We start from the raw sequence: 27,906 nt of genomic DNA, 5'->3' as shown, positions 1-27,906 counted from the left end.
TATAAAGCCTAAAACCACATCAAACAAGCAAGCAGGTTTACAGGAGCAGAAGTTGGCCCTTAGCATATCTTTGCATAAGACATCTCCTAGAGAATCACACCCTGGTTAACATTGGCCATTAGCATATCTTTGCACAGATTACCTCATCTTGGTTAACAACAAACAAGTACACAGATTATAGGAGCAGAAGTTGGCCCTTTGAAAATTTTCCACCCTTAACATACCCACAGCCCACTCTGTGTTTGAGGATTTCCCCCCATTAAAAATAGACCCCTAGGTAGTAGCTCTGGTGACAGGAAGTGAAATGATCTCTTCTAGGTCGCTGGGCTAAGTCACTAGCTAACACCATGACACATTTAGTCTGAGGCCCTCCTGCAGACTAAATGTAACCATCGTGGCTCTTTATGCAACTTTATGGTGCTCCATCTGTTGAGAATCCACTGTGTGTGCAAGGCTCTGTGTGCCAGATTCTGTGAGGACCTGTCCTGGAGGGACTGTCAGTCCGTCTGTTAAGGGTGGAAAATTTTCAAAGGGCCAACTTATGCTAATGTTAAGGGTGCAGTTATCCCGTGCAAAGATATGCTAAGGGCCAGCTTCTGCTTCTGTAAACCTGCTTGCTTATTTGATGTAGTTTTAGGCTTTATAAGCTGTCTCCTCTGGAAGCTCGGGGCTGATTCTCTAGTGGGGAGAGTCAGTTGCCAGCTGGCTAATAAAGGCTCATAATTCATCTCAGTTGGCTCCGTGAGACTCAGATTTGAACGCGCCACAACAAGCCTAAGCTCGGAACGAAAGGGCACGTGACGGCACCAAAAGAGAGAGACAGACCCAAGTGCCTTAGTAATTAAGGAGAGGAAAACGTCTACCTGGGGCTGGCTGGGGGCGGGGTTCACAGAGGAGGAGGAAGCGCACCCACAACAGGGAAAGTGGTACACGGGAGGCAAAGGTACAAGGTGCGTTTTAAATACGGGTGGAGCGAGGTCCTTGGCCTCGAGGCAGACAGCTCTGTGCCGCAAATGTGAATGCTATTTTGAATGCTATGGAAGCCACACAGGTAACAGAACGGAGAGCCGAGGCCGGTTGGGGCACTATAAGGAGTAGCGGGGAGTGTGGCAAACTGGAGAAAACATGCCCCAAGGGGAGGCAGCAAAGAACACTCCATTCCCACCTCCTGTAACCTTTCTGAAACATGTGCTCAGTGCTGCCAGATTTTTCAAGTTTTAGGGAGTTTAAAATACAGATTTTTAATGGAAAAATATCCCAATTTTTAAAGGTTGGTTAACAGTTCTTTAAAATATTGTGAAGGACACACGAAATCCATCATCCTGCAGGATGACAGTTTCTCCTCATCCTGCAGAAGATTCTGAGGAATCCAGAGCAAGGGTAGAAAGTGCCAAAAGGGTGAGCTGGCCCAGCTGCAGGGCCCCGGGCAAAAGGGAGGAGGAAGGAGGGATGGGAGAGAAGGAGCCGGGTTTGAATGCCAGTTATGGCGAGAACAGAAAAAAAAAAAAATTTAAACAGCGACAAATAGGAAGGGGAAAGCAGATGGAACTCGGGGAGGAACTGGACGTTGGATGGAGATGATCCAGGTTTGGAGACTGGGAGGTTTTGGAGAAAGATCCCGTAGTCGGAGCACACCTGGGATCTGGGGACGCTTCACAAACCAACAAGCAGTTCGGAGCTAAGCCATCACCAGCACCCACAACTTGTCAGCAGGAGGAGCAGGATCCCCGCGCGGCCTCAGCTCAAGGACACACCGCAGTGCTGAGGGACAGAGGCACGGCCCCCACAGGCAGAAGCTGCAGCCTGCAACGGGGCCTGGGACAGCAAGGGGTTCACAGCAGGCTCAGGCACCAGGCGGCAGTAACGCGACTGAGGCAGGTTTCTGAAGGATGGGCAGCCCGTGGTGAAAACACTCACCACACACACACACACACTCAACGTACACCACACGTGCACACGCTTCTAACCAGCCAGAAGATTTACACCGTGAACCCTGCCAAGTGTGGTGTCAGCTTTTAAAAACTACGCACACTCACTCACCTCCCTCTGCAACACTGAAGGGAAAGGGAACGTTGAAGCTAAAGCAGCTTGAAAAATGGATTACGGTGTTCAAGCTCTAGGACACACAGCTCAACAGCTTCCTGAAAGTGACAAGGGCTCTCGGTGCAGTTTCCATCCCAAAATAGCAATGTGAAGTCCCCTGGGATTAGAGTACTGTGAACATGGTGGCAGCCAAAGGAGACCCACGGTGCAGCGGGGGAGTCGGGGGTGGCCTGTGACCACAGCCAACACTTCGGAGAGCTCGCCCTTCTGTAAGCCTCCAGGGGAAACGGGCACAGGAAGCAACTGAAAACAGTCGAGGCAAACAACCCTGGGGATTATGTGAGTTCCCTATGAAAATATTTACGTCTTGTTTTCATTTTAATGAAAATTCTGTGAGCCAGTCTATTTATTCTAAGACTAGGCTGGATGACCATCCTATAATCAAGTTGGCTCTGTATTTACACACTGGCATCGAGCGGAATTACATTGTCATGGGCTAATGAGAAAAAGGCCAAAGGGAAGATTTACTACATAAATGACTTATTCAACCCACGGGAAGCCAGATGACATCACTCAAAAGACAGTGAGCTGTAGCACGCTGTCCTTAAGTCCTAACACAAAAAGAGTGACCTCAGCCATCACAGTAGATTCATGTGCAGTTGAGTCCCGGTGGCTGGGTATTTATCCTTAATTTATACTTTTCATTTGATTTTATAACTGGAAGAATCATAAACAGAAGGAATTTGTGCTTGGCTTTAAGTGGCCCAAATTTAAATAGTATAATATTTAACATTTAAATCCGCCCTGGAATCCACAAGACAGTTTTCCAGTTAGAGAGGAGCCCAGCGGACCCCCCGGCACAGCGCTGTGGGACACATCGGGGTAAAGGGGAGACAGGGAAGCATTCAGAAGGAAAAAAGGCCACACACAGGACAGAGAATCAGCGTCATCAGGCTTCCAGACAGTCACGGTGCCAGCTGGAAGCCGAGAGAGGGAGCCATGATTCCAAAACCCCAGGGGGCCGTGCTTCCCAACTCGGACGCCTACACTCCCTCCAACTGTCAACCTAGAGGAAAACCATACACATTTAAGACACATTAGCTCTTATGTCTGAATATATTTATCACCCATGCAGGGAAGAGGTGCTCCAGAAAAAACTAAGAAGTAAACTGCGGAAGTTGTGTCTAGCCGTGGATCGCCGAGGCCAGAGGGCATGTACTGAAATCAGGACCGAGGAGCATTGCGAGGAGGCCAGGGAGCGAAGGACAAAGCAACGGGAAGCTGGAAGAGCCGGCATGCTGAGTGAAGATGAGCCCTACTTTGTGTCAGGCTCGGAGTCACGTTCCCACTGGGCAAACATCTGCACGGACGGCTGGGCCATTCAGAGGAAGGAGGAGAGAACCAGCCTCCACTTTGGTAAGTAAACAAATATAGGTCATTCCAGTGCCAACACCTTTGGAAAATGGTGTAACCCCATGTTACCAGTATTTCCCCGACATACACGTGTTAAAGAATACCCTCCCGTGGCTGAAGTTTGCTCAGAGTCAAACCGCACTGTCCCCCAAATTCCTCCTTTAAAAAAAATCAGGATCTCCTGACCCATCCTGATCCTATGATAAAGCAAAGGGATGTTTTCAACAGTATCCCTGGAGGCTGCTGTTCTTGCCCATCCCCCTCCAGGAGAGCAGGTCTGGACCTCTCTTTAAACCACACACCCCGCGGCTCAGGTTTGTTTCTGGAGCACTCGGAGCATAACCACAAACGAGAGCTGCAGTGGAGAGAAAAGCCACAGGACAGGCACTGTGCCCGCGCCCGCGGGGAAACAGCACCCCTTTCCTCCTGCTCAAGGAAACACACTCACAAGACAGTGCTGAAGCCTGACATCGCTTCACAAACACCCTAGACGATGTTTTAAACTTTGATAGCTCTCTCGCTTTCCTTGGCATTTTCACTGTTACCATTGAACAAGTCACTCGTGACACACCCCCGTGTCCCATAGGCCCGGCATGACACTGTTGTCCTAACACTCGACAGGACAAAACAAATGCCAGCTCATGGCTATAAAGATCCACGTATCCGATCATCGTACGAGAGCATTCTAGAGCTAGGCAGGCACCTCTGCATCAGGCTCCAAGAGCACTGGGCAAATCCAGGCCCCATCTATACCCTAAATACCCACTACTGTCCAGGTACTTCCTGGTTGCCAAGGATAAACGGACACAAACACTTACTCTCACGGAGAGTAAACCCTGATGCGGAAGGCAGACGATAAACACGTTAGTACAATATATTGCGTAGCAAACAGTGATAAATATTCTGGAGGGAAAAAAAAAAACAGGCAGAGGAGAGAGACAGTGACTAACAGGATGGCTGGAATTTGAAATAGGGTGGTCAGAAGAGTGAGAGAAATATCTGACTAGAAGACTTGAAGAAGGTGAGCACGGAAGCTGTGTTAGTATCTATGGGTGGGCGGAGGCGGTGGGGGGGGGAGGCGGGAATCAAGGAGGGGAAAGAAAGTGCCCAGGTGTGCCTGAGATGCCACCAGGAGCCAGGGCTGAAGGCATGAGCAGGACCCCTTAAGAAACCGCAGAAATAACCCGGTTATTTCTTAGGCTGTCGATGCAGCATAAATACAGTCTTCTTATTTGAATCACTGCTAACCCCAACCTCAAAGAGCAAATGAGTGGGCCAGAGCATCTTGTGGGTGCCGGCTGAGCGCACACCTCTGAAGCGAGGGGAGCAGGTGAGTGCAACGGTGTGTGTGAGATGATTTGATGCTGAGGAAGGCACTTGGCGAGGGGGTGCCCAGGCTGAGGGGCTCGAGGAGGTGACCTCAAGGCTAACGGAAAGAGCAGCAGTGTGGGAAAGTGGGGGTAACACGGAGCCAAGCTGAGGAGGGGCTTTCCCGAGTCTGAACCCCATTTCCCTTCCCCTGCTCTGTGCAGGTTGCTCCCCTTCTATAAAGCACCAGGATTCTTCTACCCGGAAAGCTCTGCCCTTCGTCACACTCAATTCTCAGGAGTCCATTTTAACAAATGAATATCGCCGGAGAGATCATCATAGCTCGGACAGCATTGCTGGGGTCAACCAAATGCTTCTCAGTGCCTGCTGGGGCCTCTAGTTTGAAAATGAGTCAAAAAACAAAACAAAACAAAACATCTTCCACAGCTTTTGTAATCTTGTACAGGTCTTAAACACGGGATGAGGTAAGATTAGTGAAAATGAGAAAAGTACTTGCAGGGGCGCTGAGTCATTCACGTACCTCTTACCAAGAGCCAGCCAGGCTCCTCCTGCGGAGCAGAAGCACACAAAGCCACTCACCCAGGCCCCCTCCTCATCAGCCTGGCAATCATGGGGCGCAGATGGCATTGCCAGATCGCCTCCACCACACTGAAAAGCAATGCTTTAACCACCCGGACACCCACCGCTACACACCCCATCACAGCCTGGAAATCAGCCATTTGCCAACCCACAAAGCAACCCTTTCACTTTTGGGCCACCTGTCTCCTTCTCCCTGATCTCATAGATCCCAGAGGCCCCAGGAGATGAACATTCGATTCAGTTCAAACACATAGTGCCTTCTACACACATGCCAAGTGCCCTCTGGAGCCACAAACCCACTGGTGTGTCTCCCGGGAGTGACTGCTGGTGGTGAGAGTCCCACAGGGGCAACTTCCTAGATAAATAGCAGGAACCAGAAAGCCAGTCTTCGCATGAAGCAGACCTGCAGCTGGTCCAGCTTAAATTCTCCGAGCCGGAGCTGGGCCTCATTCACTGGGCTCCTCTCCTAGTTTTCTCCTCCCCCACAAAAATGCCCCCATCCTGTACCTCTCCGAAGCCTAAGGAAGACAAGTTTGGCTGATAATCCTTGTAACTTTTCTGCAGTCCTTTGCCGACTGAGATTGTAGTCATTCCGCAAGGTCACGTGTTTGGAAACTACAGGGATGAAGCAGAAGTTCAAGTCTTGGGGGAGAGGGGGGAGGGCAAGTTTACGGGAAGGTGTGGGAGAGAGGAAGAAAGAACAAACCGCATACCATCCTCAGCCCTAGAAATTTTCATCTGTCTTCTACAAAAGCCATCATCAGCCCGATTATGATAAGAGTTTCTTTCACCTTTACAATTACAGCTTTGTAGCTTAGAATCTAGGCAAGAAAGTAGCATATAATATAACTCCAATAATTCCCAAAACTCCAATTTTGTTAGTCTGATTCGGTCACAAAGTAACCTTCAACTTGTAAGGCAGCAAGTCGGTATCTCACCTATATCTGTGATTTCTGCTCCTGGAACAGACATTGGTTTTAGATCACGAGTAAGAGCATATGGAAAGTAAGAAAGAGATGCCGGCCTTTACTTTTAATTTGAACAAATGAACTGATTGAACTACAGATTTATTTTTCAAAGGTAAAAAACTGGTGTCTAATAATAAGGGGGAAAATTCTTTACACCGATCTACATTTTTATTTTTAGAAAGAGGTGTTGAATGGTTAAATTTTCCCCCAAAGCTTTACTTTTTCCTAACCAGAAAACAATGTGTATTCAAAATGACATACTCGAAAGTCTTGCATTAAAAAAAAAAAGACAAAAGGAACAGAGTTTAGATTCAAGAATCTGATGCTTTACTCCTCCTACTTTACTAAATATTGGCATAAATGAAAGGGGAAACAGAATGTTTCACACCTAGTGGGCGCTCCATAATTATTCATCGAGTGACTGACTGAATGATTTATTTGGAGTCCCAGGGGCGCTCTGCACTAGCAAGCTAACCCAGCTGCTACAAAGGCAGGCAGGGTTAAAGATTTATGACTGCCCATTTGCCCCCGATGACAATAAATCCTTGCCGGCCTCCAGCCGTTCCAAGCATTGGGCAGGCACAAGGACAGTATATTGCGATGGCTCCCCCTGAAGGCCCTGGTGGTGTTCCTTTTAGAAAGAGAGGGTCTACTGGAACCACAGTTCTCAGTCTCCATGACACAGGACCGGAGAATCCCTTTTCTCCACTCACTAAGACAGCTCCCTCAGCCCAGATGATGACCAGGCTGAAGGGTGTCAGGCTTTTATCCTCAGCGAAGGCATTCGGGCCCACCCCGGCCCACGACCTGACACTGCATTAGCACCTGGAGTTCCTGTCCTCTGGCCTCCACAGCTCTGTGGTCATTAGCACATCAAATCTCATCACAGTCACGAGCACATTAAAAGCCATCAAGATGTGTATCTGTTGTCTCCACCAACACGCTAAGAGCTCCTTGAGGGCACAGACTATGTTTCATTCGTTGATTTTTATAACCCTCATACACCGCATGGCATCCGACCCACAAACACACAGTGAACTATTTTTCTAGTGAGTGAATAAATTGAAGCTCTCTCCCAAATAAAATATTTAGGCCTAAAACTACTGTAACTCAACATATTTTTTCTAGAATTCAAGTTAAGAATAAAAGGAGCCCATATAATTGCATGGGTACTTAATTTCCTCTTGAAATTGACCCAAAACTGTAGACGAGACAGTCAGGCAGGTGATATAAGAAAGGCTATAAATAGCAACTGCCCTAGGAATGCAAAGAAAGCCCAAGGGGAAAAGTCGAAATGTATTCTTTTTATAACTCTCGCCTTCATTGATCGATTCATCCTAGACAGAGAGCCTCTTGGATCAATTGTTATATTTATGAACTGGCTCAATCTCGCCTTTAAATTTCATGTCAATAATTGTATTCAACACACTTAACTACTTAAGCGGACTTCCCCTTTATTCATTTAGCTGCTGAAGAATAACAGACATCTATCACCAAGCAATTTAAATAAAAACAGGGTCTTAAATTATGGAACAAATTGTAAGAGCAACTTTTATACTTTCCAGCCACCCAGGCCAGGCATTTTATCAAGTTAGGAAATGGCAGGACTGTTTGTGCTAACGGTGGCATGGAACAGGAGCAGGCAGGCTCCTTCTGAGTGAAACGGTCAGTGATTTCAGAGGGAGGAGGAGTCATTGTCATTTAGTGAAATGTAAAATACCTTAAATAGAAAGTTATTTCATCATTTTAAAGTAACATTCAGAAACCATCCTAGGATAACGAACTGTTACTTGGTAGACAATTGGAGACTTCTTTTAATTCATGAAAAAAAAGAATCGTTTGTAGTTGACATACAAATTACATCGATCTGTATGGTGGTGGAACATTATTGGGTTCTCTTCACTAAGTCACACGCATCGCTTAAAATCCTGTTGACGGTATCCTTAGATACACATTCTTTGAACAGAAAACAAACAGAGGTGTGCGATACAAAGATAAATCCTGGCTCAAGCTGTGTTCAAGTCCTCAGAAAGATTATGAATTGGTTGAGTAGACATTTCTTGGGATAAGGGCAAGGTAATCAAAATAGAAGAGGGATTTTTGGAGAAGAAAGGAGGTAGGAAAACCATGCCCACATCAGCATTCAATAAATGTCTGCTGAAGAACTGGGAGGAGAGCCAGGATGAGGAGACACAGGACGTGAGTCAGGAGCCCCATTAAAGAAATGGCAGTCCAAGGAAATGGGGGCCGAGCTACTATCACGAGCTACTATCACGAACACCTGTTCAAAATCAGAATGGGCTGCCTCGGAGGACATTCCAGAGGCTGAAGGCATGTGTCTGCTTCCTTTAAAAAGATACTTGGGTAAACAGACAGATAATTGGGCCCATTCTCTGGAGATGCTGATTAAGGAGGCCTAGAGCAGCTTTTAAAAGGTCCCCAGATGACTCTGCTGCCAGGTGATTCTGATAAGGAGCAAGTTTGGAAAACACAGGAAGGACTTGGTAACCTCTAAGTTTCCTTTCCTCCATGAATTGAAGCCTGGCCCCTATCCACCAGTGGCAGTCTACATAACTGATTTTCACTTTGCAGTTCAACAAGAGATTAAGAAAAGAGACTTGTAGCAAAAGACTTGTATATTCCGGGGTCTATCTCCTTCCCACTAAAAAGCTGACTGAGTGTACAACTGAGCCCAATGTCATTCCGGAGCATACTCAAGTACAATTCAAATAGTCTGGGCCAAGTCTTAGAGATGATTAAATAACTATATCCACATCACTCTAGTTCCTGTGTTGAGAATAGAGTGGTAGAGGATGAAGGAAAAAGACGGGAGAGCAGATAGAAGCTCTTAAAATAATCCAGGCAGGAGAAGTTGGTGTCCTAAACCCAGGTAGGGGAGCTCGGCCTCTACATAATATTTCGAAGGTAAAGCCAATGCGATTGGCTGACCAACTGAATGTAGGATTCAAAGATAGGACGACAGCAAGGTTTCTGACTTGAGTAACTGTTAAGATGCGGTTGCCATGACTAAGATGAGCAAAAAGGCAAGAATTGTGATTGGTACCAAGATGCAGCTGAAGATGAGAGCTTGGTTTTAGACATGTTAAGGCGGGACTGCCTACTAGGCATCAAGTGGAGATGCCAGGAGACAGCTGAATATATGAGAATGAAGTCTGGCGGAGGGGTTCGGGCTAGAGATATACATGTAGGATTCATCAGTAGATAGATGGCAATGTAAACCATGAAATGAAATTAAGAGGTGAAATGTAGAAAATTCAGAGAAGTCCGAGGGCTAATCCTTGAGGCCTTCAATGTGTAGAAATTAGAAAGATGTGGGAGAACCAGCAAAGGGAATGGGGAAGAGTTTGGAGCCTGGGAAGCGAGATGAAGAAGAATGTGTTTTAGGGTGTGGGGTTGAGCATGCTGATCAAAGGTGTCAACCCTGCGAGTGAGATAAAGACTAAGAATCGGCCGTTGGATTGAGCAGAAGCCGCAGTACAGTGTTGGTGGGGGAATCCCAGAGTCAGTTCACAGGGCAAAGGGCAGTTGGAACGGGGTTTGGTGTTCAAGAATATAGAAGAATTGAACAGAGTTTTGTTTTGAAGTAGAGGAAAGAGTTACTACTTTTACATTTTCTTTTTTTTTTTTTAATGAAGTCACAAGACACACACAATAGAATATACAAGATGTCAAATGATAATGTACACCTGAAAATTATATAATTGTATTAACCAATGTCATCCCAATAAACTTAATAAAAAAAATTTTTTTCAATGGAAAAAATAAATAAAATAATAAAATAAATAGAATAAAATGAAGTAACAAGAGCATGTTTATACTTATGATGGGAAGGATCTACCAAAGAAGGAAATAATTATGATGCAGGAGAGTGAAGAGAAATTACTAAAACAATTATCCTGAGTGGGCGAGAAGGATGGAGTCCATTGCATAAGTGACAGTCCCAAGCTTGAGACCTGGACAGCTCATCCGCCCTGAAAGGAGAGGCACAGTGTGTGTGGGCGCAGATGCTGGTAGGGGCATGCGGGAGTTTATGGAAGTTCCCTCTGATTATCTCGATTTTTTCAAAGAAACAGGAAGCAAGGTCGATGGCTGAGATGAGGCTAGCAGAGGATGTGTTAGAGAATAGAGGAAGGAAAGAGAGATGGTACGAATTTGTCGCCTCAGAAAATGGGAGAATGAATGGACTAGACAAATGTAGTATAAATGTTAGGGACTTCTTGTAGTTAGAGATCATGAATTCCTAGTGAGTCCAGGCAGAGAACAAACAAGTGAATTAATAAACTTTTCAGAAGAGATCAACAAACCAGAATCTAGACAAAAGAAAGTTTGGCTAGCTCTTTTTTTTTTTTTTCCTCCAGAAGTAACGGTAAAACTGGGGACAATATGTAAATTGGGCACTTAAAGCAGTTTCCTCTTTTGTGGGCTTCACCATGCATACTGTTGACACTCCATTAAATATTTGTCCTTTGAGGAACATTTCTCAAACCTGACATCAACCTGACCTTCAAGATGTAATAGTATTTCAGAACACAGACTTTAAGGCAAGCAGATCAGGTCTGGTGTCAGCTCTGCCAATTACTATTCATGTAACCTTTCTGCACCTCAATTTTCTCCTCCATAAAATGGGAATAAACAATAATAGAACCTACCTCACTGAGCTGCCTCAAGGATTAAGTAGTATGTCCTTTGCCTAACACAGTGCCTGTCTTACAGTGTTTCACCAATGAGAGCTACTCTAAGTCTGAGGAAGTCAGCAGCGGACCCAGGCCAGAGAAAAAATTAGTCTTGATTCAAATTCTTTACCTTATTTTAGTGATGCCTTTGTTTACAGAGCTCAAAATTTAAGTTTTATTATGCAGTTTCTAAGGATTCACTCTAGCAGGCACTGTGCCAGTAGCTTTTACAAATAAGAGTTTAATGACTTCTCATTTCAACCCTCGTAGGGTATGCTATTATTACAAGTGAGAAAATGAAGACTTTTGAGAGCTCATGTGATTTGTCCTGGGTCAGAGAGTTTAACCTAAAAGTGGTTTGAACAAAACCATCCTTCTCACCTCTTTAACTTACAAGTGACATGAGGAACCAAGCCAGCCTAAGAGTCAGGAATAACTTGCTGAACAGAGATGGTCTGTCTTTTGCCTTGCTATAGGTTCCTGGAGGTGTTCTGTGTTAGAGGGTAGGAGAGTTACAACCCAAACATATCTGCATGACTCGATACACAAGACCTAGGAGGAAGAGGGCTGGTAATGGCTAGATTCAGTATAGAACCAGCCCAGGTTAAGATTCAAACTGTGGTTGGTGGCGTCGAGGTGCCTATGGCTTTCAAACTCTGTCCAGAGGCGCCCTTGATAATAAAACATTCCATATTGGTCTGAAGACAGCTTTTAAAGGTTCCACACAGAAGCAGCTCTAGAATGTGAGGTCAGAAAATGTTCCCACTGACAGAAAACCTAAAACAATCAACATCGATATGGTGAGCTTAGCTGTCACCAGAACTCTCCAATGTAAAGGATGGTTTAGCGACATAATGCGGATGAGAGTTGGGTATTTCCCCAGTACTCCAGGGGGAGGCCAGAACACTGGTCAAATTCAATCGGGGACACCCATGTGTCTTCCTTATGCAACCAAGAGATCAGGGCTTCCTCAAATCCAATAACAGTCACCATGAAAAATGGGAAGAGGATGTCAACCGAGCCATCGAAGAGCCCTGCAATCTGCTCTATTATATTATGATCTCTGCCTGAGCTGACAGTGTGTCAACCGAAAGAAAGATATTGAGAAGTATGTGCCATGGGGAATGCAGAGCGGACTCAAACATTTCACATGTGCCACTCTTCATCTGGCACTCTGGAGAAAGAGGACTGCCCCGGCCCCCAAGGATTGATTTCAGTTATATCCCCAAAAATAACTCCGAGGAGGAGGAATTCAGTGAGTGAACGCAGGGTGATTAAAATACCTTGCGCGAAGGTGGCGCTCTTTGTTCTCTTTGCCACCAATCAAGCTTCCGATTTCCTTGCCCATTTCCCAGGGGCACCTGTCCACCAGGACGGCATGCCCTGAGCAAATGACCACTGTCACCTTACTGCTAGACAAGCTATGTTAGCTCTACTCCAGGGAGCACCCGCCCACCCTTCTCCATTCCCACCGCCGACACCTCGGTCTGGGCCTCACCGACCTCCAGCCTCCTGGCCTCCCCTCGTCACCCACTCGGCCGTTGTCCACAAGCAGCCACGCTGTCTTTTCAAAATTCTCAGCTGCCTTCGATGGGTTCAAATGCATTGTATAAAGATTTTCTTGACCATCTAAGCTATTACCCAAAGAAGATTCAAGTTAAATAGATTATCATAAAATCCAGCAAAACCAGAAGTAGATGAAACTGTTCTAAATTAGACACCCTTGTGCTGTCAGTACGTACACATATCGTTAAATTTTGATAAGACGACAAATTGTAGTAATCACCCAATGAAATAAATAAATCCTGATGATAACTAGGTCTCTCTCCACTGAATCTATGTTGTGTATAATATTCTATTTCGATTTTTTCACATTGTTGAATTTTCTGTGTGAGCGAAAAATGTTGGAAGGGATCTGATTTAAATGTGGTTATTCAGTGTAAAATACGACTTTAATTCTAAAGCATAAATATCATGGAAATTAGTTGTGGAAATATAAATCAGATCAAGAAGGAAAGCATGTGGAAAATAATGAATAAATCAAGTATAACTTTAAAAATTCAAGGAATTTCGTATTGAGCAAGGCGTCTTTGAGCTCACCAGGTAGACACCATGAGCAAAGCAAAATTCTCCCAAGGTGGGGAAAAAAAAAAAAGGATGGACAAGAAGTTATCATTGAAATTAAATGGTGATAGGCACATCTAAAGAGTGTTGTAGAGATTTGATCCCTTTATGAATCTTGTGATAGATGGATTTGTGTGGAGATGGCAATTAGTGGGCAATAGAACAATATTGGCGTGGCGATAATACAGGGAAATGGCATCATCATGTTAGAAGCCTTGGAACCAGGATAAACAATAGCTGTGTTCGCCAGGGTGAGCAATTGCTTCCGCGTGTTCCCTCTCCACAGCATCTGTCCTACTACGATATAAAAATTGGGTCATGTACATTTTCATATTGAACTTTTTCGTTAAATGAACTTTTATAACAATAAAAATTATAATAATTCAAATCTGACCACCTCATCCCTCTGCTTCAGTGAACTCTAACTAAACTTGAAAGTCCGACTCTCTGACTTGGCCCATAAGGTCCCCATGATCTGACTGGGCCCCTCCTTTTCACCTCCGTCTGGCTTCCCGCTCAGCCCACCCATCTTCACCTGAGACAGGCCCTCCCCTACCTGCTATCTCAGGTGGCCTAACCCTCCCCTATTCTCTAGCGCGCTTGCCTTTCCTGCTCCTTCTCTCAAGTCGCCATCGTTTTATTAACCACGTCATTTTATTAACCATTCTCTACCACAGAGAAGTTACATACCGAAGGTTAACTTACACATGGATCGTCAAAACGGGCTTACTCAAAATGTTGCTTACACTTGAAATGATGCAGTGACAAGTCACATATGAGTCAGGACGAAAGGCCATATAAACCACGAACCCATGAAAAGCTTCTGCAAAAGCCTGATAAAATATCTGAGTAAACTGACTGAACTCCTCTGCAAGGCCTGGCTCTAGATTACATAGGACATTTGCCCTTTAGGCAGACAGTAGAGTTATTTCCTTCAGTGTTGATGGGAAATTGTTCTTGAAGGCTTTGGAAGACCATTGCAAAGGAAAATGCCATTTGCTAAACTTCCTGGCACTAATGTCCTTTCTCCCTGACTAAATAAAATAACATTTAAAAGGAAAGTAGAGATGTGACAAGCAATAATCCTGTTGAGGAGTGACAGGACCAATTAGGCAGCACTACACTTGTCAGCAAAATCCTTTCCTGGCCACAAATAATCTGGTGGCTCCTTCCTGGTACATGGGTAAGTCTGTGCCTCCCCTGAAGTTAGGCATGGCTGTGTGACTTGCTTTGGCCAATAAACTGGGAAGTAGAAGTGACGGACGTCCTTCCTGTTGGAAGCTTTAAGAGCCAATGGCTGCCTCACATGGTCCTTGACTTGCTTTGCTAATCATGGGAACAAGTGTCTTGATGGAGCCTCACCGGCCTGAATCCCTGGGTGACAATAAGGAGCAGAACCAAGAATGGATGCACAGTATGAATGAGAAATACAATTTTGTTGTTTTAAGCCGCTGAAACATTGGGTCACTCTTAACTGTGGCATAACCTAGTCTATCTTGACGGATACACTGAGCTGATTATTGTCGCGGATTATTGGAATTATAAGTGATCATCAGGTTCCTAGTACAGACAAGGAGGAGGCTGCTTGCCTATCACGTAGTGGTAGCCTTCGGACCGGAGACCCGAGCCCCACACCCAGCAGCAGGACCAGGCCAGGAACCCCAGCATCTTCCAGTCAGCAGTTACTATGCATTGACCGTCAGACACTGAGCAACAACAGTGGACTCTTGCTGGAAAATTCCTATAGCTGCTGTGAGGAGGGTCCCTGTGGCAAGCTGAACAGTAGGGTTGCCAAGGGAAGGTCCTGGCTGCCTAGCCACAGGAATCAAGAGTGTGAAGGGAAAAGCAGTCATTCCCACCCTCAATGGATGAGTCACAACCATATCCTCTTGATCTTACATTTCTCAGCCAGCCCTTGTGTGCCCAGCTGTGGTTTCCTCAAAGACATAAATTTACACATTCATTCATTCATTCATTCATTCATCTACTCATAGGTCTTTTGGGGTGCCAGCCACGTGCAGGGTACTATTCTATGCTCTGAGATATGACGGGGAAGTGGTTGGGGTACAACGGATCAGGGGCTGCTCTCGAGGAGAGTGCCACTTGAGTGGAAAGATCACACAGATGTAAACTGGGAGTGAAGCTCCCCTAGTGGTGAGATAGGAATCACTTATCGACATCTCTGGCAGAAAAAAGCTCCAAATACGCTTTAAAAGTGCTGTCTGTAAAATGTAAGCAACAGCACACGGTCATAAAGGGGGTGCAGTGGGGGAGGGGACAAAAGAACTGGCACCCATATTTACCAGGAAGGGATCAGATGCACCCATCCAGGAGAAGTCCGGCCTACCTGTGAGAAACAGGAGGTGGCAGCGAGTGAGACAGCCCCTCTCCACACCATGTCAGGCCCACGTCAGCTTCAAGATGTGACAGGCCAAACGCTAAGCCCCTCCTCCTACGAGACCCCTGTTCACCAGGTGTAATGCTAACCGTACTCAGATATGTGACTGAACCTATAAATTAGTCGCCAGAGAGCCCATGCATTAACTTCTGAGCCCATCTATGTCAAAGAAAAAAATGATATTCGACCTGCCCGATTGAGCTCACCGAGTCATGACAATAAATCATTCCTCAAAAGCCAGAAGAATTACTGATCTGATATCAAAAGAAACCACTTGAAACGAGAAATATCTGACAGTCAGAAAGAGAACATTTTCTGTTTTTCTCGGATGTTTAAAATCAATAGGTTTCTAAATGTTTTCATCTAACTAGTGAAACTTTTCTATGTTTACTTATTCATCTCAGGAGATTTCCATTTGTCATTCTGGTACAAACCAACAGTCAGATGTAGACAGTGCATTTGTAATAACTCACACGCTGTGATATTCCGGAACACCAAACTTTTCTGAAGTCATGAGACAAAATATTTTTCATTTTTAATCCTGTTTCCTTTCTATCAAAGTACAGGAATAAAGTTGAATTTATAAACTCATTTTCACTTACTCATTTTCCTTTTTTTTAATATATAATTTTAGGGCTTACTGTACTACAGGAAATTCGAGTGAAATATAGGACTGACATTAGACAGAGATGCTTGTTAATACAGTCAAAGAAAACTCATAAAAAAAAATCACTGTCTTTCAAATGTGAAAAGTCTAAATTGCTATGGTAATCATGAATGATATTAGCAAACCACCAGAATATTTGTGCTTTAAATGGGCATGTATGGATTTCTACAATTACATTGTTCTTGCTTGGGGGCAGTGCTATACTCTGTAGCTTACACGTGTCCATCTCGTTTAACCTTCACGATGACCCTGTAACGTAGGTCTCCCCCTTTATTTATCCCCATTCTACAGTTGGGCAGATGGAGAGGTTGAATAACTTGTAGCCAGATTCAAACCCGGCAGGTCTGGATGTGGGTGGGTGCCCTTGGCCACTATGCTAACCTAAGTTTCACAAACCAATCTGGTGAAAATGGCTGAACCTAGTCAAATGACAAGGGTAAGATTTAGTTTTCTTTAACATCATTTATACCCAAGCTAGTTAGCTATACAGCCCATGTCAAACTCAGCATTTCCAAAAAAAAAAAACTAACTAACTGAATTCTTCTTCGGGTTCTGCATCTAATTTCTCACTTCATCTAGCAATTGCTGTGGAAAAAGAGAGAAACGTACTGCAAACCATGCAAACCACTGATCGCACAAAGTAATTTTATTACAAGTCTCAAATTAGAGAAGCAATGAAAAAGAAAACCTATTGTAGCCCCAAACCAAAAACAAATCCAGGCGCATTAATGAAAGATCTTAACAAAGATACACACCCAGTGAGCCAAGCCGCCAAGCCCGCTAACCAGAAAGATGGCTCACAAAGACCTTCAGGGAGCCTCATCAAACCACAACTGGGGTGAAGGACAGAGCATGTGATTAAAAACAGGAAAGCCAGGCTCGTGTGTGACATTTTTACCTAATTAACATATAAGCGAAATGGAACACACACACACACAAAACAAAATATGTGCAAGAAACTATTCTTCCAATTTGAGAAGTGGATACTAGAGAAACTGCAAATAGAGGAAATTGAAGAGCTGGGGTAACAGAAAAGGTCAGCGCTGATTAACGGTTAAATAGTCCAGAGAAGATTTTAAAATGTTCTACCATACTATTAACATTTCCGCTCTCAGGACAACCTGAAACTCAAAACGGGGGAAAAAAAGAAAAAAAAAGTAAGTTCTACCACAGACCATTGATGTCCCTGCAAAGCTCACTTGGAAACCCCCTTCCAGAGAGAAATTTGATTCTGCTCAAGGCTAGCCAATACTTTCAAGAGTCTCTCTGAAAATACCAGCTTCACCAGAAGCAGTCAGCCACTTACTGATGAACAGACAAAAGCAGAGGGGATAAGAATTGTACTTCTGAAGACAGGTCTACTTGATTTCATTTTTTTAAAAAAAAAATATATATCACTTACTACTAACTTTAAATCTGAGCGTGAGTTCCTAAGGGAGAAGCTAGAATGTCTCCACCTTCTCTCACCCAACTAAACCTGAATTGTGACATCCTGTCCTCATTTCAGATGCACTGTGAGGAGAACGTGGACACTGACCGATTTCTCCAGCGGCGATGCAAACAGGCACCAAGTCATCGCTCAGCCGTAAAAACACACGGGCGCGAGCAGACGGCTGCGCGTGCACGCCGCCCTCCAGCTCCGATCCGATCAGAGGATTTCGCCCCCCCCCCCCGCCCCCCCGCCCGCGGCCGCCCTGTTCGGCAGCGGTCCTGCGCCTCTGTGACATCATCCCGGTGTCCCCCGTCACGTGTTCTCACCAAGCTGGCTCCGACCTCTTTCCCTGTGCCAACCGCCGAAGTGACCCCAGGGTGGTCTTCGAGACACGCGCTTAAAACAGCTCTTCCAAGAAGGGCTTACAGGGCTGTGACAATATCCATATCAGAGAAAACTACCAACGGCAAATTGGGGCGCCTATGGGGTTGATCTCACGCAAGGCTGGGTAAATGCTACAACGACCACGTCGAACAGTCTGAAGTGCTTTTATTTCATTAAAGCATTTCCCCCCAAACACTGTTAATGTGTAGCTCTCATGACGACCCTTCTGTATAGGTGGGACTAATATCCCCATTTTACAGATGAAGAAGCTGAGGCTCAGAGAGCGAGATGCAGTTATCCGGTATGGGGGAGGGGGGAAGCCAAGACGTAACAGCCTACACTACCCTGTCTCAAATACAATAACAGCTAACATTTACTGAGCGCTTACTATCTACCAGACTCCATGACAAACACTTTATAAGAGGGGTCGCCTCAGTTAATTCCCATATCTCCTATGTTACCCCCAATTTTATGGGTAAAATTTCGCAGAAACCAAAGAACAGAAAGGCTCAGTAATTTCCCCAAGGGCACACAGCCATTACGTGACAAAGTGGGGACTTAAACCCCTGTCTTTCTCACTCATCCCATGCATGGGGTCACTCTTCGGTATCGTCACAAGTGTACTAAATAATAATAATAATTTGTTGCATCTCACATATATAAAAGGATCACCACGAATGTTACCCAAATTCTTTTAATGGTCCATGAACCCATGTCAAAGATTTAACAGGAGGTGCATATCTGGGGGCAATAAAAGGCAAATCAGCAGAGTTAGTCTTCATTTAAAAAGACCGGGCTGTGTGTTCAGGCTCCCAGGTCTACACATTCACTGGGACTGTCCTCACCTGGGCAGTCCATGCCCCGCTCTGTGACGATGAAGGCCTCCTCAGCCAGCAGTCCTCCTCCCTGTGTCCCCTCCACGCCTCCCCATGACGGCTCTACTCTTGGGACAGGCAAGGCGCCCCCTTCCTCCCAGGAGGAAGTGTGTTGGAGCAGCGGTCCCCAACCCCCAGGCCAGTGATGGTACCGATCAGTGGCCTGTGAGGAACCAGGCAGCACAGCAAGAAGTGGCTGTACTTGCAGCCGCTCCCTGGCACTAGCATTACTGCCTCAGCTCCGCCTCAGATCATCAGGCGTTAGATTCTCGTAAGAGGGCCGCTGTGTTGGAGGGTATTTCAGGAAGAATGACAAACTTTCGAACGGGACTTCTGCACTCATAGCAACAGAGGGCATCGGAAAGCTGACATGTGCAGCTGGCTGACCTTCCCGAGAGAGCTGGCTTTGCCTGCAGCACGCCCGTTTGGAGCCAGTCATCCAGGAGGTCCATGGTTCTCATTTTCACTCCTTCTCTGCGAAGAAAGTAGCCACCTGTAAGATGTGGAAACCCACCTATCAGAGAATGGGCCCTGGATGCCTCTGTATCTCCTTAAGCCAGGTGGGGATATTTGAGACAAACCGAAACTAGCTATCTCTTCATCTTAGGTGATCACTTTTACTCATAGTAATTACAATAACCAACAGCAAAATCCTCTTTGATATTTCTGATACGTTCTTTTATATCATGACGACTAATCCGAAAGCCAGGAGTAATTTAGCTTTAATGACTCTGCAACAAGGATGACAAAAAGAGGAAACGGCAGTCAAGATAATGCATCTCTGACCATGCTGAGGTTAGATATGCAGGCAGCTCTCTGCCTGGAAAGTCCCAGTAGGTCTATAAATCAATTACGCTAACTTTACTTAAATTGAAGAACTGAACTTCAAAGGCTGGCCGTGCATATTAGGAAAATAACAGTCTCCACCGGCTGTATTCTCCCTCCTCTCCACTTACAGCCCAGAGTCTCCTGAGATGCTTCAGCTGGTCTTGTCCTCTCCATCATCCCACATAGGACTTCCATCATCTCCGCGGCCCCCCAATGTGCTCCTCTGCCCGCACGTGGGGTTTCCTCCAGCCTCCTACATGGTCTGGGTTATCAGACAGACAAGCTGGACTCTTGGTCCAGACTTTCCACCATAGGTCCCAGGTGAACCAGAGACAGGTCACTGCAAACCTTTTTATTGTGGTTCCAGCCCCTGATCACAAGAAGCAGGTAGACTGGGGGGCACAAAGCCTCTGCACGAAAGCCCCAGAGCGTCTGCAGGTGGGGGCGAGGGTCCAGCCAGGGTTCCAGGAGACACACACACAAAGCCCTCCAGGAGGTTATGGTCACGTCGCTCAGCCATGTGGGGAAAGCAGACTCACGAGTGAGGTAAAAGATTAAGCTGGTGAGTAACTAGACAATATTTATACCACAGCCCGGGCTACCGCACAGCAAAGAGAAGCCCGTCTTCCTTGCCCAGGGATGAGGTCCGTGCCCGTCTATTTACTGGGAGACTCCCTGGGCAGACCCAGCCCCTGGGGTTCCGACACAGGTCCAACTGGCCCAATTCAAATAACTCTCCCCACCCGCCCTCTGCCTCTCTCTATTAGGGAGGGAAAGACAGGAAACCAGTATATAAAGGAGAAGGGAAGGCACGGCTAAGAGTAAAACCACTGCGTCTTCATGGGACGCCCCCCACGTGACCCTGCGTGTACCCTCTCTGCTGTCAACAGACAGGGCCCAGGCCTTGGTCACAAGGGCACGAATTTTCGCTTCTTATCTACCAAGATAGCTCCCTTCCCAATATAAACTTGGCCCCAAAACACCACTAAGTGAGACCCATATATGGGCCCGAACTATCACTTCGTTTTCCCTCTCTTCTCTGCAGATCTCTTCGCAGAAACAGCAGGTAGAGAAGCGGTCTATCTCAGCTCTTCCGGCACTGTGGAGGTGCCGTACGGGGGAAGGGCCTGCACCCTTCTTGGTGAGTGTTCAGACTGGCTTGATTCTGCTCCGAGAGCGACACGGCATCAAAAACATCTAAAGCCAAGCCGCACACAGCAAGACGTCTGTCAGAAAATAGGGTCGAGTGTGCAGGCTGGGAAACATGGATATTAGAATTTCTGGTGAAAGGAAGACAGAAAACAGGGCATGAAATCAGGAACACGGGGAGCCAGAAGGTAGAAAGAGATAGCTAGCCGACACATGGGGTAAGGCCAGACGACTTGCGTGGTGGGACCCACCTTAAATAATTGGCTGTTCCTAGAAGACTTGCCTCCCACTTCCCCGAGTGACCTCATTCATCGATATTAAACCCACCATCTCACCCACCGGGTCCCTCAGACAGGAGTCTCCTGACTCAGCCACTCCTTCAAGTCCTCTGCCAAACCCAGATATCTGTGGCAATGGCGGGGGCCAGATGCTACACGGGCTTCACTCCCAATAACGGCTTAAAAGAAAAATCTCACTTCTGCGACCTGAAAGGGATTTGGTAGAATGTGGACTAGTTGAAGATGAATACAAATCTCTACTGGCCACCGAGACAGCAATCTACCGACCCACCAGGATATCAGTAGAAAGAAGCAGATTTGTTTGAACCAGACAAACAAATCTTTCAAATGAACTGAGGCGGTTCTCACACTTAGTGAGCCTAAACTTAGTTGGTATTTTAAATAAGCCAGCGTGGACGGAAAGAAGACGTCAGTCCTCTTGTAGTCAGACAGACAATCCAGGGGACAGTTCAGTTTAAAGCGAAAGACATTGCCTTGGCACAATAAAACAAGACAAGAGGCAGTTGCCAAAGGAGCCAGACACAAATCGTGCCACGGGCAGCCTGCCTCGAGCTCAATTCTTAGGGGTGATTCCTGGCTCAATAACTCACGTGGGCCACGGGCACCCTTGTAGGGACAGAGATGGCCTCCAGGGCTGGCCCTTCCCTCAGAATAGTCAGCAGGGAAAGCTGCAAGCACCCCATGGCATTTTCTCTCAACCCTACACTCCCCAACCTGATGCTGCCGACAGGACCCCTCCTGCTCACCCATCATGAGAACCCCTTCCCCCACTTCCCGCCCCCCCCAAAAAACAAAACAAACAAACAAACAAACAAAACAGGTCCACAGAAAGGAAAAGGATCAGAGGCCGTGGCGGGCCAGTGTTCTAAATACCTGCAGTGTAGTCTGGAATGTTTTCGTAGAGTAACTTGTGACAGGCGTGGCAGGTGTAGTGATTTGTTACCAGAGGCAGACCTTCATCCAGTGCAGGACCCATGGTTACAACTAAGACCAGCAAACCTAAGATGGTTAAAAAGACAGCATTTCCCAAAACAAACCTCTATGACATCCAGGTTTTAACTAATTCTTTTGAGAAAAATACCAGCCTTAAACCTGGAAGAGTCAAAAGCCAAGTGGCATGGTCACCCTGTACCAGGCAGTTGGTGAGCTGCTGCAAAATGATTAAGTGGTGCAACAAGAAATGCACACGGTCAGAGTTGCAGGTGTCCCCTCCAAACTGGGAGCACCAAACCACCACCCAGGGCGTGTCAGAGCCACTTCCTTTCAGTTACAGCCACTCTCAACGTGAGTCATGCTCAGAGCCGGCTTTATTTGTGGGGTCTATTGGTGAAGCAATATTTTAGAGAGGAACTCACCAAGCAGTCATAAAGAAGCAAGGACTTAAACAATTATAAAGGCTCACGACATGGACAAACTCACTTGTCCCCTGATGCACTCAACATATCAACATTCTGTATCCTTAGTAAAAAAAAGACACTCTGATTTCGCAAAAAGAGGAAGTGGGTTCTGTGTCTCTCTGTGAGCTCTGCTGGCAAAGACCCCACCCCCATCACATACAGCACCCCACATACCCATTGCTTCCTGTTACAGCAACTTTGCCCACTGGGAGAGGTGTCAGACAGCATTCCCAAAGAACTTTATCTCCAGTCTATGGAACTTCTACTATTTCAAGGCCCATAATAAATCAAGGCTTCTTAAGGAAAGAAGAACTAGCCATTACATCAGCTCTCAAGGATCCAAATGCAGAACTATCATCAACTAGTGAGCAGCAGAGCAGGCTTTAGACTGAGGTCTGCCTTGCTCTTCAGGCTGAGTTCTTCCCATCATGCCATGGGCTTCGTACCACAGGCTGGCTATGGTCTGCTGCATTATCGAACACACACAGAATTACAGCTTTACAAAAGAGCTTCACCTTGTCATAAGTGAGAGAAATCTTCTAGAAAGCTGTTTAGTCTCACCGGCCTAAAGGAATCAACTATTTCCTATCTATAGTAACTTGAACCATTAGTTCTAAATTTTAAAAATATCATATAATGAATGCATGTGTGTGTTATTTATACCTATGGATTCATAGACCATGTAATAAACATAAATAGGTTATATAAAACCTACGAAATGAACATCCTTTATAGATGGGTGATGGATCAGTAAAATAAATTATTTTGCAAAAAATAGGAGAGGTTCTGAACACCTACTACATAACAAGTGCTAATAAACATTTGTTGATTTTACTTAGTGGTATGGTTTGGTGCTCTTTCTAATAATCCCTTCAAATAAAATATGTCTGGTGCTAAACTATGAAATCAGGAATTGGGTCGTTTTCATGAAAATGAAATTAGAGAGCTACAGGAGAGAGAAATTAAACCTCAGTTCTGATTTGGACCCTAAAGAACATCCCTTAATTTTCAAATGTGTGTGTCAATCATTGATTCTGTATCAGGACCTGAGAAATCAGGGCAGAAGCCCAGGGGTATCCTCTCTCCAGGCTGTATGTAGATGTAATTAACGCGTCAGGCAGAGAGGTCAGAATAGATGATCACCGGGATCTCTTGACTGTGATCTTTGGGACTCACAGAATGTAGGTTGTCGTTATGCCCAAATACGATTATGGGGCGTCCCTTGCCTACAAGGTGTTGGAATGTACAGTGGTGTGCCACAGCTGGCTCACGTGACAGACACTATTACGTTTTCGGGAATTTTACAAACCAGCTGTTAAACAGTCATTGTTAAGAAGTAAACTATCTAAACATACAAGTAAATTAATTATCATTAAAACGGAGTTAAGAAATACTCAAAAGTCATCGTTTCCTAACAACCGTATGACATTTCCCTCTTTTCTGTGTTCTCGGGGTTACCTGCATCTCTTATATCTATATGGAGGAAGCACTGGTCCTGCTCTAGGTTCGGCGACTTCACAGTCGTAGCCGGAAATCGACCATGGTGGCAATATTTACACCAAGGAAATGGGCAAACGCTAGAAATCGGGGTGGGGGGGGTGTTTCTCCTGTTTCTGCCGGTTGTTAAACATTTATCGGCAACCCACAGGACAGTCACGTTCTTCAAAGGAAAAGAAAGATGGGGAAGTGTATTGTGTTGGGAAGAGGAAATAAAGGTGGGGAGAAGGGGAAAGTGAAAGAGGGAAGAGAAAGCAGTCAGGGGAGACAGGGAGGTGGGAAAGGGGAGGGGGAGGGGCCAGAGAAAGGGAGGGGAGAGAGCAAGAGGGGGGGAGACAGAGGAAACGAGAAAAAGAGGAAGAAAGGAGGCAAGACAGAGGGGGGGGCGAATTCTCTGATTTATTTAGCATCCTGAAGAAAACGATGGTTCTCTATAGAAGCAATTATTTCAGACAACCAATATTTAAACTCTTTTTCTAAAATCTCTCCAAATATATTACTCCTGTGCCTTCCTTCTGAGGCAGAGACTACCAATATGATTCAATATTTTCTCAATGACTCAGGTCGGCCTGGCGACGAGAGACGTTCCATTGCACTGCATTAGCCCCCAGGCCACTGACACACACAGCACTTTTTGTGCCGTATAAAATGTCTCCAATCTTCTGAGCTTTTTATAGATTCTCTGTCAACCCCCTTACTGTCAAGCTGTCAGCTCTCACTTCTAGATGGTCTCCCAGTACTTACATCTAGCAGCCTAGTTCGTTGCTTCTAAATTAGAGTGAACCGAGAAGTCAGAAAACCAAGCTTGTGAGAATTGTGGCTAAGCCGAGAATCAACGAGCCTTTGCAAAAGCCTATGGCTCTAGGGAATATAGTCAATAATATTGTCATAAGGGTGGTGAGTGCCAGGTGGGGACTAGACTAATCAGGGGATCACTTTGTAAATGATATAAATGTCTAACCACCATGCTGTACACCTGAAACTAATACAAAATAATGCCGAATGTCAAGTCTAGTTGAAAATAATTCTTTAAAAAAATAAATGGAAGAAAAAAAATAAAGCCCATGCACTCTCTTATAAATAAAGAACATAACCTCCAGGAATGGTTCCTTAGGTTCTCAAAGTTAGTCGTCCTGCTTTCTTGCTGGGTCTTCACTGTGTTCCAAATGACTGAAGTTAGTGAGCTTGATAGGTAAGATGTCACTAACTATTTAAAACATTCCATTGAGACAAACTGAAAAATAACGACAAACCAACATTAACTACAACAGTAAGTTGTATGAGATTTGAGGCTCAGACACCCTGCTCTCTTGCCAGCCTGTTTCCTTTTCCTGAGGCAGGGGCAGAGCTGGCCTTGGCCCAGCTCCGTGGCTGCTTCTCCCAGGACCCACGAAACACTCTGAGCAGCTGGAACTGGCAACCACCAGAAACAGGCAGCAGTGGACAAGGAAGAGCTGGCAGGGGCAGCCCCACTTGCCGGCAGCTAATGCTGGGGGCTGGCCTCAGCTTAGGGTGTCTGCCCATCATGTCACTCCTTTTTCACGTCTCTGAGGGAGGCAAGGAGCAGAGCAGCCCTGTGACAAGAAGCAGGACCCTGGTACAACTCGGCAAGACGGCAGCCAGGGAGATGCCATCAATGGACAGATCCCCTGATGGACACATGCCAGGAGCAACCACAGTACTCAGCATGCAACCCACTTACACTGCATCTGATGTGACACTGGCCCCTCCCGAGCACAATGCCAGCCTCCTGAAAACTCATGTCTCTTTCTCTGAATGTGGTCTTTGTGCTGGCGCTTAATTCTGAAAACGAGGAGAGAATTTAACCACAAGCTCAATTCACTGGATGAAACAATGTGCTTTTAAAAAATAAAAAATAATAATCCTTTTATGGATTTCATTTTAAAATGTCCTGTTAGCAACATGAAAGTTCTAATTGTTAGGTCTGTTGCCTGTTTACCCAGACTGTCACACACGCACACAAAAAATTTTAACGACTATACTAGAACAACAAAGCCACTTGAAGAAACAAGTGTTCTAATATTAAAAACAGAAACTCTGAAAAGAATTCCATTATTTCACAGTTCTGTATTATGCCTGGCACATAGTAGGCCCATAGCGAACATTTATTGGGTGGCTGGCAGAACAGTTGAATAGATGTACTACTAATGATTGGTAGCAGGAAGTTAACTGGCCTTTCTTAGGACTTTGGCCAGTAAGACTTATCCAAAACCATATTTGCAACTGTTGAGAAAACTAGTCAAGGAAAGTCTTCTCTGAAATGAAATCTGAGTATCTTTTCTTTGAGCCTGAACCTGGGTGTTATAAATACTCTTGCCTAAAGGCAAGTCCAGACAAGTCCATTGACTAGCTAATATTTACTTACCATATATAGCTCGTGAGCCACTGTGCCAGGAAATGGATAGTACAGTGAGCGAGTCGGGAAAGTCCCACCAGACACAAAAATGCACTCACCAGAATCTATAACAGACTCACATGTACAAGGTTTATGACTATAATGCAGTGGGGAGAGGATGATCTTTTCAATGAATGGTGCTGGATCAACTGGATGTCCCAGTGGGGGGGGGGGGGATGTATCTTGATCCTGACATTATATATACATAAAAATTAATTTCAGCTAGATTTCAGATCTAAATATTAATGGTAAAACAAAGATAGTATTCAAAAGATAACACAGGAGAGTATCATGACCTTAGAGCAAACAAAGATTTCTTGAACAGGATGCAAAATACACCAACTACAAAGGAAAAAACTAATAAATTGGACAAAATTAAGATTAGGAACACCTGTTCATCAAAAGAGGAAACATTAAAAGAGTGAAAAAGACAACTCACAAGTGGGAGAAAATATTTACGGCATGTCCAATAATGTTCACAGCAGCTCACCTCAGAGTGATCCCAAAACTGGAAACCTCTCAAATGCCCATTAAAAGCAAAATAAATTAAAAATACAATTGTGATAGTATCCCACATGGAATACTATGTAGCAACTAAAATGAACAAAACTTAATGGCATGCAATTATATGGGTGTATCTCACACACTTCATGTTGGACAAAAGCAACAGCCATAGAGATTCTTTTAAAAAAAAAAAAAAAAGGCAAAGTTCTCAGGTTCCCCTGCAGTGAGCGGGGCAGGAGGCTCACGAGGGACAGAGGCATGACAGGGACTCCCACAGTGCTGGCAGCATTCTAGTTCTCGATCTGGACGGTGGTTATCTGGCGAGCTCAAGGGGAGAAAATTCATCCACCGGTACACTTCAGATTTGTGTGCTACGTTCTCAGAAAAAGGTGTTTGCTTTCAATGCTCTAATGCACTATCTCATCTCACACTTCTGTCCCAATCCTTCGTCCAAGTCAAAGTCCATTCTTCTTCAGGGTGCCAGCATTAACTGAGCCCACCACAAGAAAGCTCATCCTCCCAGGCCTTCTGCACGGAGGGTGCCATCTCTCACTGTTTAGGTCCAAGTTCAAATGTGATGAACATTCTTCAAGGAGGCCCCTTGTGGGCCCGCCAACCTGTCCAGTCATTCATCCTTTACCCCATTAGCCTGTTCTGTTTCTTTCACAGTACTTCTTACCAACTGAAACTGTTCCGATTCACTCATGCACAGTATTTGTTTTGAGAGCCCTGGAATTTTGCCTCTGACCCATTGCTATAGCCCTTGCACCTGAAAGTGCATGTGGAAAACGTACCCGACTGATCTGAAACTTATCTCCACACGAGAGCCTGCCTGCAAATATTTATACCAAGTTTATTCATAATCGCCCCAAACTGATAGCAACCAAGATGCCCTTCACTAGCTGAATGG

The 27,906-nt window shown here is 45.4% G+C and overlaps 1 protein-coding gene and 1 pseudogene across 4 annotated transcripts in view; one reads left to right on the top strand and one right to left on the bottom strand.

Annotated features, from left to right (window-relative positions):
• The window catches only part of PPP1R14C (protein phosphatase 1 regulatory inhibitor subunit 14C), an 80,443-nt gene that overhangs the window by 31,088 nt on the left and 21,449 nt on the right, over nt 1-27,906 (bottom strand). The window contains exons 1-4 of one of the 4 annotated variants that reach the window (XR_004951362.1): nt 22,056-22,747; nt 20,083-21,368; nt 19,863-19,996; nt 19,294-19,399 (exon numbers count right to left, since the gene is read on the bottom strand). The exons of 2 other annotated variants lie outside the window; for them this stretch is intronic. The gene's annotated coding sequence lies outside the window, so the exon portion shown is untranslated. Of the gene's footprint in view, nt 1-19,293; nt 19,400-19,862; nt 19,997-20,082; nt 21,369-22,055; nt 22,748-27,906 lie in introns of those variants that run through there. One more of the 4 variants, XR_001597456.2, reaches the window with a different exon arrangement.
• On the top strand, nt 13,184-13,380 carry LOC107513018 (annotated as a pseudogene).

The sequence above is a fragment of the Rousettus aegyptiacus genome, unplaced genomic scaffold, assembly GCF_014176215.1.
Source record: "Rousettus aegyptiacus isolate mRouAeg1 unplaced genomic scaffold, mRouAeg1.p scaffold_m13_p_1, whole genome shotgun sequence".
NCBI lineage: Eukaryota > Metazoa > Chordata > Mammalia > Chiroptera > Pteropodidae > Rousettus > Rousettus aegyptiacus.
The sequence above is the reverse complement of the archived record's forward strand: the minus strand, read 5'-3'. Positions and strand labels throughout refer to the sequence as shown.